Source organism: Gavialis gangeticus, unplaced genomic scaffold (assembly GCF_001723915.1).
Source record: "Gavialis gangeticus isolate Ggan-Ray unplaced genomic scaffold, GavGan_comp1, whole genome shotgun sequence".
NCBI classification, from domain to species: domain Eukaryota; kingdom Metazoa; phylum Chordata; order Crocodylia; family Gavialidae; genus Gavialis; species Gavialis gangeticus.
In genome coordinates, this window is record NW_017729015.1 from 19,986,109 (window position 1) to 19,996,932 (window position 10,824).

Genomic DNA, 10,824 nt, shown 5'->3' on the forward strand with positions numbered 1-10,824 from the left:
CAGGGTTCCTGAGGGGTGACTCTATTTCAACAGGAATTGAGCCAATTTTGTCTCCAAACTTCCTCTGGCCATTTTTTCTCATCCCCTCTTTGAAGGTCCTCACAGCTCTCTCTGCAAGACCATTCGAAGCGGTGTGGTATGGTGATGTTTGAATGCGCTTAACTCCATTCTTACTAAGTAACTCCTTAAATTCATGACTAGTGAAATATTGGTCACCAATAATGCCCCAAAACCACAGGCAGTCTGTGTGTGGCAAAGTCTGTCGAAGCTTATCACAGGTTGCTTCTGTGGTTGTTGAGTTCCTGGGGTGCACTTCTAGACATTTTGAATGAGCATCTATTATGATCGAAAAAGTTTTTCCTAAATAGGGACCAACATAGTCTATGTGCAGATGAAACCAAGGCTGCCCTGGCCATTCCCAAGGATGCAAGAGTGCCTTGAAGTATTTGACATTGGGGCAGTGCTCGACTACCTTTTCCAGGTCTTCATCTAGATATGGCTACCACACGCAGCTGCGAGCCAGAGCTTTCATTCGGGAAATTCCCAGATGTGCCTCATTGCAGGGGGACTACCACTCACATGCCCCACAAAATACAGCCATCCTCTATGCTCAGTTCGGTACTTCTGGTCCAGAAGGGCTGAAGATCTCCTGTTTTGGCCAGCCCTGTAAGGGGTAGTGCATTGCCCTGGACAGGATAGGATCCTGCCTAGTCCACGTCTTCATCTGAGAAGCCTTCACTGGTGTCTCTCCCAATTGTCCCAACAGCAAGACGACTTCCCTGGGCCGCTCGTCCATCGGGGCTGAGTCCAGGAGCGGTAGCCTGCTCCTAGGCTCGTGCCTTGTAAGAGTCTTGTACTCATACATGGCCACGGTCAAAGCCCGCTGTAGTCGTGCCACTGCCGTAGCGGGTGCTGCTTTATTTTCCTTCAATAATCCTACCAAAGTTTTGTGGTCTGTTATGATGGTGCAAGCCGTCCCATACAGATACTAGTGAAACTTCTTTAGGCCAAACATAATAGCTAAATTTTCCTTTTCCAATTGAGAATAATCCCGTCTGGCTTTGTTGAGGGTCCACGAGGCATATCCGATAGGCCATTCTTCCTCATCGTTCAGTTTATGGGACAACACAGCCCCTACTCCATAGGATGAAGAATCGCAGGACAGGATTAATTCCTTGCTGGGGTCAAAATGAACCAAAAGCTCTGATTTACGATTCTCAGAAGGCTTTTTCTTGTTGACCTCCCCAATGCCATGAGGTTCCTTTCCTGAAGAGGTGATGTAAAGGTTGTAAGAGAGCTGAAAGGTTTGGAAGGGGCCGATGATAATAATTCAGCATTCCCAGACGTGCCCCAAGCTCTGGCGTGTGTTGCGGGGCCGGTGCCTTTTCAGTAGCTGTGACTTGATCTGCTGTGGGGTGCTTGATCTGCTTGTCCATCTTGTATCCTAAGTACTGCACTTCAGGCCTTATGAAAAAGTCTCTCTTTTGTTTCAAACATAGCCCTTCTTCTCCCAGGCTTTGAAATGCTCTCTTGAGTGTTGCCAGGTGTTCCTCATCGCTTTTCTCCATGACGAGGATATCATCAATCCTCACCACTACCCCTGGGATCTCCTTTAAGAGCTTTTCCATGACTCTTTGGACTATGTCAGGGGGTGATGAAACCCCGTAAGGCAATCAATGATATTGGTGCAATCTCTTGTGCGTATTTATTGTGGTGGATTTCTTACAGTCCTCCTCCAGTTCCATCTGTTGATAAGCCGGGGACATGTTCAACTTGCTAAAACGCTGGCCTCCTCCCGGCACTGCTAGCAAGTCCCCGGTGCGTGGAAGGGAGTAGTCGTCTAACTTAGAAACTCGATTGACTGTGACGCTATAGTGCCCACTGATGCGGATGTTTGCATCAGGCTTGGCCACTGGTGCAATGGGTGTTGCCCATCCAGGAAAGTGCACAGGGGGAATGAAGCCTTCTCTATGCAGTCTATCCAATTCTGTCTCAATTCTCTCTCCGACGGCATATGCAATGGCTGGCTGCCCTCTTGGATATAAATCCTAGCCTTTATTCCCTTCAATGTACCCAATCCCTCTTGGCATACTTCAGGGCAGGCCCCCAGGGTTTCTTTTCAGGCGGGCATTTCCCATAAGTCTAACTTACACATTTCTTCCCAGACTAGTCTTAGTTTTTTCAGCCATGTCCTACCAAACAAGTTTGGCCTTTCTCCTTTTACTATTAAGGCCTTCAAGGTTTTCTGTTGTCCTTATATGTACCAGGGACGCTTCCTGATCCTCTTGCTGGGATGTTTTCCCCAGGGTACGTCTTTGTCTTTTCCAATGGACTCAGGCCTGCTTTACCCCATTGATAAGTCTCTTCCTTAACCCCTGGGCCAGAAGCCCCTGTATCGATTCCCATGCATGCAGGTTGGTTATTTAACTGTACTGTTACTCTGTAAGCTTCCACTTTATCCTCCATCACACAGTATATATACAGCGTGGACCTCTTTGTCTGCCTCCTCTTCCTCCTCCTGCTTTACGTGATAAGCTTTTTGCTTTCTTTCCTTTTCTTTGGCCTGACCCTGTTGTGCAACCGGATAGTTCCCCTTGCATTTTTTTTTGCTAAGTGTCCCATCTTTCTGCATTTACGGCGCTGGGACATTTTTGTGTCTGCAAACTGAGGCTGAATGCTTGCCTCCACAGCGAAAACATCTCTCCAAGTCTCTAAATTTCTGTTGTGAGCTTTACACTTGGTTTATGGGCTCAAGTTGAGTTTCTTTATTGTCTCGATGCAAATCCTGTACATTTTTTACTGCTGCTTCCGTGGCAGTTGCCACCTTTACAGCTTTGTCCTAGGTCAGGTCCCCATCTGCAAGTCATTTTTTTTTGGATTTTTACATCACCAACTTCACAAACAAATCTGTCTCTCAACATATCCTCCAGGACATTTCCAAAAGAGCAGTGCTCAGCTAGCTTTTTGAGCTCAGCAATATACTCTCGGATAGATTCACCTCCCTTCCTCCTCCTGTTACGGAATTTGAAACGTTCTACAGTCGTGTTTGGCTTTGGAGGATAATGTTCAGATAAGATCTTTTGCAACTCTGCCAAACTTTTATCTCCTGGCTTTTGAAGTTGCAACAAATTTCTTAAAAGGGAATATGTTTTGCTGCCACAGACGCTGAGAAATATTGCCTTCTGTTTGTCCCCATCAGTGATTTCATTAGTTTGAAAATAATGGCCCAATCTCTCACTATATTGCTGCCAATCCTCAGTGTCTGGATTAAATTCCTCCATTTTCCCAATAGGAAGACATAGTTAGATTTTTCTCGTCGCCACTGTTAAGTGCCTTCCTTAACAAAGACTAACTGAGACTTGCTTTTCTCTAGGCCCAAAACCTCAGGCTGTTTTATTTAGGAACAAACAACACCTAGCTGGGGAAATGAAATAACTCTGGAACAACAGGGGGTGGGGGATCTAGCTCTCCAGCTCCATCCCTATAATCATGACTAACACTTTAACCCTATGATTGCAACCCTGTAATTGCCCAGTTACTACTGGTTTCAAGCCTAGACCTGGAGTCCCTGAGAGAGGGCACTTTGGTTATGAACTCTTCCAAGACCATTTCAGGCTGGACATTAAGAAAAAATGTCTTTACTGTCTGAGCTCCCAAGACCTAAAACAGACTCCCTCCAGAAGTGGTGCAGGCACCTACTCTGGACTCTTTCAAGAAACGCTTGGATGCTTATCTTGCTGAGGTCCTAGGGCAGAGGGCTGGACTTGATGATCTTCGAGGTCCCTTCCAGCCCTAACGTCTATGAAATCTTCCTGAGAGTTGGTCTAGCATCTTTCCCAACCATGCAGTTGGCCCAATAAAAGAGCTTCCCTCCAAAATCCTTGCCTGTCATGAAGCTCCCATGCATTTTTAAAAATGTGCATTACACTCATTTCATTTTCAACCAAAAGTCCTGAAGCCAGGTTGGGGTTTTTTGGAGACTGGCCATCTCTGATGTCCAGCTGCATGCCCCGTGTGCTGGAAAAACTTTGAAAGCTTAGGTTTGGCTGCTATTTTCATGAAGACAACAGAGATCCCCCTCCCTGCTTATGTTCGGAGTACTGTATCATGGAGTAAGCAGAAGGGCTGAAACTTGCTTTGTGGCACTTCCTGTTTTATGTATTGTTTCATCTTTTTTCTTCAGTTGGAAAATTGTTTTGAATGGGGAAAAATGAATCTTTGGTTCTGTTCTCAAATCCTGAAGCGGTGAGAGCAAAAACATTTCGCAACATCCCATGTCTCCTTATGCTGCAGTGGACACCCTGGAGCATCATTAATCATTAGGACAATTTGTGCACATTTGCAGATGCATAGAGAACTAGAAATGGTTGCAGTTAGGTATTACTACATGACATCTACTTGGGTAATCCTCATTTCCCGTGGAAGCCTACAAAGCACTTTGGCGGTATAAAACACAACATCCATGTCAACTGGTCTCATTCTTTAAAATGCAGGTAAAGGAAAAGCCATCAGGCAAGTTGCTTCTTTTCATGCCTCCTGAAAATGAATCGCCTTTTGTGATGCTCACGCTTGCAGTAGTTTGTAGCCGATCTGGCCCACCAAAGCAGAACAGAAGCAGCGAGAGCAAAGCTTTCTACGTGCTCCCTCCACCAGTATGCAGCCTCGTTCCCCACGTTGAATGGTTTTTAGCTATACGTACTCAGCTTGGCTGGTGCGCGTAGGGGCACACCGGTACCTTAAACGACTCGGCCAGAATTCCTTGGCATTTGCCAACAGCAGAGTCAGGTTTCTTTCCCTCGGGGCTGTTGTCTCTGTCGATTAGGAGCTGAGGATTGTGGCTCCCATTTAAATGGTGAATTCCACATCAGCGTGTTGCAACTCGCTGCTGTCGTCTCTTCAAACGTCGGAGCCTGTGGCAGCACGTCCTTATCCAGAGGTGACACGGCCTTCTGAGGAGCACGAGCTACGTGAGGTTGCTTTGAAGGAGAACGAGGAAACGGGCTGCTAGGAGGTAACAAGACACCCTACGTAGTAGGGAGCCCGTCTCTGCTGTGTTTGGCACTGGAATTACGCTTGATCGGCTCAGCTTAGCTGAGGTCAGAGTCACCATTCCTCTCTATCTTGCTTTTCACCACATGCCAGCTTCGAGGTGGGGTGCATTGGTAGGTGGGGTGCATCGAGGTCTAGTTGGCAGCTGGTATCAACCGGATGCCCCAGGGGTTGGTCCTGGGGCCGGTTTTGTTCAATGTCTTCATCGATGACCTGGAAGATGGGGTGGATGCACCCTCAGCAAGTCTGCAGGTGACACCAAACTGCGGGGAGTAGTGGATACACTGGAGGGTAGGGCTAGGATTCAGAGAGACTTTGACAAATTGGAGGATTGGGCCAAAAGAAATCTCATGAGGTTCGACAAGGACAAGTGCAAAGTCCTGCACTTAGGAGGGAGCAATCCCCTGCACCGGTGCAGGCTGGGGATCACTGACGAAGCAGCAGCTCTGCAGAAAAGGACCTGGGGGGACAGGGGACAGGAGCCGGCAGTGTGCCCTTGTGCCAAGAAGGCCACCAGCATCCTGGGCTGCACTGGTAGGAGCGTTGCCGGCAGATGGAGGGCAGTGATTATTTCCCTCTTGTTTTGCACTAGAGAGGCCACATCTGGAGTCCTGTGTCCAGTTTTAGGCCCCCTGCTACCAAAAGGATGTGGACAAGTTGGAGAGAGCCTAATGGAGGGCAGTGAAAATGGCTGTGGGCTGGGGTATATGATTTATGAAGAAAGGCTGAGGGAAATGGGCTGATTGAGTCTGCAGAAGAGAAGACCGAGGGGGATTGAATAGCAGCCTTTACCTCCCTGCACGGGGGCTGCAAAGAGGATGGAGCTGGGCTGGTCTCAGTGGGGGCAGATGACAGGACAAGGAGCAATGGGCTCAGGCTGCAGCAAGGGAAGCTGAGGTTGGATATCAGGAAAAACTTTCTCACTAGGAGGGTGGTGAAGCACTGGGACAAGTCACCCAGAGAGGTGGTGGAGTCTTCGTCCTTCAAGGTTTATAGGACTCGGCTAGACAAAGCCGTGTCTGGGATGATGTAGTTGGGGCTGGTCCTGCTTGGAGCAGGGGATGGACTGGATGTGACCCCCTGAGGTCCCTTCACATCCTCACTTTCTATGATTCAATGATGGGGAAATGCTCATCTTAAATAAGGCTTCCAGTTTAGGTTTTTTTTATTGACACTTCAGTTCTTAGTAGCGAAGACCAAGATACGTTTTCATAAAAATGAAAAGGAAGGAAAAAAAAGGAAACCATTATTTTAAAACAAATACACCTTCCCTCAAGTATTTACAGCCTAAACGCTGTAGCATAGTGTCAGTTAATGCGAACCAGGACGTGAAGTGAGTGGCCCCAGACACAAATTAAACCATCTCTCCTTTCCACTGGGAAAATACCAGAAGTTGGAATGGTGAAAATCCTAGCCGTGCTAAAAATGTCAGCATTTGCAACACCTGCACATGGATAAAACAGAGTGCTGTTACCTTAATAATGTTCTTTTAAGGAGAAGGAGTGATAAAATAGGGAGGTGTTTTTTGTTTTTTTTTAAAGCTAAAACAAAGATTTGGTTGCATGCATGTGGCTTCCTGCTTGTTGCTGTGATTACTAGACATGCATTTAGTAGCATAAATCTGCACAGCACTTTGCCCAGCAGAATGCTGCTGGTAGGACAGTCCTGAGAAAGTGGGATTAGAAGACATACAGGATCTGGGAATAAATCACATTTTAGAATATGTATTAGGGAGATGATTGCTTTCTTCCATTTTAAAAGCAGAGAGCAGGGCAGAGCACAATGCAGCTTGAGTTATGCTTGTGGGTGGATTAATCAGATGCTTCCACAATTTTGTAAATGCACTTGGAGCCCCACGGATGCCAAGCACAGGAAAAGGCAGGGAAGGAGCAGGGTTAATGACCAAGATCACTCTGAGGAAATAACTACACAAATTAATGAGGGGTTCTGGGGGTTTTGCTTAAATAGAACTTATTTTGCTGCATCAGACACTCGGCTGCAACCTATTGAACGTTTGGGTAGAGTGTATCAATTAAAATGGTAATCTCTGAATTTAAAACCCTGGTGGGGGTGAAGTGCTTTTCAGCCCTAATGAATGAGGGCTCCTTTGCCTAGTTCCCTCTGCTCGGGAGACTGTCTGGTCATTGTCACCTAGAAGAAGAACAGTTGGTCTCGGTCCTTAAAGGGAGAGAGCTGCAATACAACACATTCTGCACCATTGCATGAAGCATCTGTCATTAACACCCAGCCAGACAAATTAGATCAAGTCTCTTATGCAGGCTTTCCACCCCGTGGGGTGAGGGGATGCAAGGCTCTGCTGAGACAGCCAAGAAACCCAACCCTGTAACAAGACAGTCGCAGCCTTTTCATCTTGCCCAGGCCCCTTTTCATTACCGACCTCACCCTTTGGTACCAAAGTGAAGTCCTCTATTTCCATTTCGGACGGACAGTTTGTTCTGAGGCAGACAACCTGGTTCTCTGGCAGTGGATAGTGAGTGGTGCCTTTCACGGTAGGGAGAGAGTCCCAGAGTTCACGCCTGGGAATTGTTCCTTCTTGGTGGGCCATTAGCTACCCTGGGAAATATGTACTTGACTTCAGCTCCAGGGAGGCAGTGGAGTAGATGCCTAGGGAAGCTGTGATGTGTCCATCACTGGGGGCATTCAAGAAGATGGGCAGCCACTGGTCGGGGATGACCTGGGCATAGCCATGCCTGTGCTGTGCTATGGGGCTTCCCCAGATGTCGGGGCTTTGCTGGTTGCCCCCTTTGCCCCTTTCTGCTCCGTGTGTCAGGCTAATCTTTAAGCCTTCCTCAGGGGCATGGGGTGCTGGCTGCAGCCAAGGCTCGGGATTTGACTGGGGTACACCAGAGATTCTGCTGAGACCCTTCCACTTGGGGTCAGACCAATGGCCACATTTGGGGTCAGGAAGGAATTTTACCCCCTAGTCAGACGGGTACAAACTGGTGGGGTGGTGGGGTTGTCTTCCCCTGTAGCGGGAGCTGTGGCCCTCTCTCCAGGACCCATTGAGCATCCATCGACAACACTTCGCAGAAGCAGGATGTTGGCTGCTGCGGCTTTGCTTTTCCTGGGGTGTTAGGTCTGTGTTGTGTCAGGATCGACAGCAGTCTTACGTAGAGTTTAGATGCTGGATTCACACAGGATGGTTTGAATGGGGATGATCCTGCCTCAGGCAGCGGTAGGACTAGATGTGACCTCTGGAGCTCCCTTCCACCCCACTTCTCTATTGTGACTATAATTCTGGTTTCAGTCCTGGAGTCTGGTCATGCAGGGGGGCAGCTGACAGCAGGCAATGGAGGATGGGCTTCAAGCAGGGCTGTGGTCTGACTCCAGTCATTTCTTACTTGATAACACCTGCCTTCAGGTTGCATATTTAAGGAGCCACCGTTCTGAGTGCCCAAGTCTCCTAGCACATTATGAATACCTAGTTTGAACCAGATCTGGCTAAGCTCCCACAGCTTTGTGCGGCACTGGGGACTCTCCACCCCCCGATCGTTACCATTCTTCTGCTTCTTGCTGACCTTGGCTTTTATTTGGATTTTTAACATTGAGTCCTGCACTGTATTACTAACCTCTCTACTAGCTGTTTATGCAGTGCAGTATCATAAGCCATCTTGGAGTCCAAATACATTATGTCTGCTAGTCCGTTCCATCAGTTCTCGTTGCCACTTCTTTGCAGAAGTTAATCAGATTTGTTCAGCATGACCTCCCCTATCTTATGATTTCCTCTTGTACCTCTCCCTTTCCCTATGTCCCTTTATCATTTATGTCATTTATGTCCCTGCTGCTCATGACTGCATCCAACGTACAAACCTACTTTCCTTCAGCTTCAGTCTCCTTTGCTTTTCTTCCATTTTCTGTACTGCTGCTGACACACGCTGTGCTGCTTCCCTCTCCAGCACTCATTTTAACACTCGCCACTGCTCTGTCTGCTCTCTTAACTAGGGCCCCAATCCAGAGTTGACTGGAGTTACTGGGATTTGGCTCCGTCCCCAGTATGTTAGCTTGTTCAGCTCGTTCAGCCCATCTGCACAGCAGAGTGTCCTCGTGGTACCTCTGGAGCCAAGAGGACCTGTCTCTTTTTCTTTTCTTGACTATTTTCTAGAGATGGCTTGCTTTCCCCATGCCTGCTAGGCTGTTATTTCCAGTAGGGCTGTTGTGCACCCAGGAACTGAGTGGTTGAAAATGTTTTATTTCCTTTCCTCTTTCTTGTATGGTCTCTTCGTGCTCGTATCCAGGGTATGTGCTCACATCCTTCCTCACTGTTAACATGTCCACCCGTGTAGGTGGTTGGTCTGTAAACTTTTCCTTACCCTTCAACAGTGCTGTCACTGTCTCAAGATGTCCACGAAGAAGGAAATGCCACCAGTGCCTCATATCTGTGACAATGCCAAAAACCAGCCACTTTATCTCATGTGCTGGACTATCTGCAATGAGAAAATGGGCTGAATTCACTGAAGTATTTAGGTACAGGTCTTATTCCCTTGTTAGTCTGTAAAAGCTTGTTTCCTTGCTGTTGATTATTCATCTTACCTGAAAGTGTTGCTTTTCTTCTCCAGACTTTGAGTCTTCCTTCTTTTGTGGAGCACAATCAGGTCTGAACAGATTTATCTTTCTGGTGGAGAGGGCTGGAAATTATTAATTTTGTTAATACACGAGCCCACAAAATATGCTAGGTTCCCTGCAGCTGAACCGAACGGATGTGGGTCTTCCCACTGGTGCCCTAAACAGACCTGAGAAGACCAAGTCAGGATCAGGTAAGCGAAACCCAAGGACCAACACTCGATCATGCATTAGCAGAGCTGCCCTGCTCGCGTGCTACCTTTTGACTCCTGTCTGTCTGTCTCCATGTTTTGTCTTTTATTTTCTTTGAATTCTAGCAATCGCATGCTTTCCGTTTTAGCTGTTTTAAATCCATGACTATCTTTCATAGATTTATTTTCATAATTCTTATTAGTCTATAAAAAGGGAGTACTTTAGGATGCAGTCCAGCCCAAGTGGGATGGATTTATTCCAGCAATTCATGGCAGCATTGAGCTTTTTCAGCAGGTGTGTAATTCCACACAATAAGAAGTTATTGAATGCTCCTAGATAGAGATCAGTGCATAATTTATTCAACATATTTCACCTTTTTAAGTCTGTCAGTCACGTGTGATCAGACCGTGCTTTTCCTCAGATTGCTTTACTGATAATTGTTTCTTGCATAATTCTTGATCTGTGGTGCTTAGGTACAGCTGGAAGCAGGACACACAGCACTGCCTGCAACCCCTCGCTGGAGAAGCTAGCTCTCAGTATCCACTTTTGCAGTTCACCTTCAGTTGCATTTCCAAATCCTTATATTTGCCCCAAATTTCCTGTATCCACAAACACGACTGATCCTATGAATGAACGTATTTTCTAGGATATTCATGCAGCCTAAAGCAGAAGAGGCTCAACGCACCCAAAGCAAGTTCCTTGTTTGTATGTGAGTGAGTATTAATGGGTACCGTGTTTCCACAGTGGTGGTGAAGTCTCCAACCTTGGAAGTGTTTAAGGTCCAGCTAGACAAAGCCGTGGCTGGGATGATGGAGTCCGGGCCGGTCCTGCTTGGAGCAGGGGGTTGGACTAGATGTGACCCCCTGAGGTCCCTTCCCACCCTCATTGTCTTTGATTCTGTGATTTTATGGAAGAACTCAATCAGTAGGAAAAGTTTCTCCTGCTTGCTATATGCTGAAGCTTCAAAGCATCTCCAAAGAGGAAGGGCAAAGGCAAGGAGGA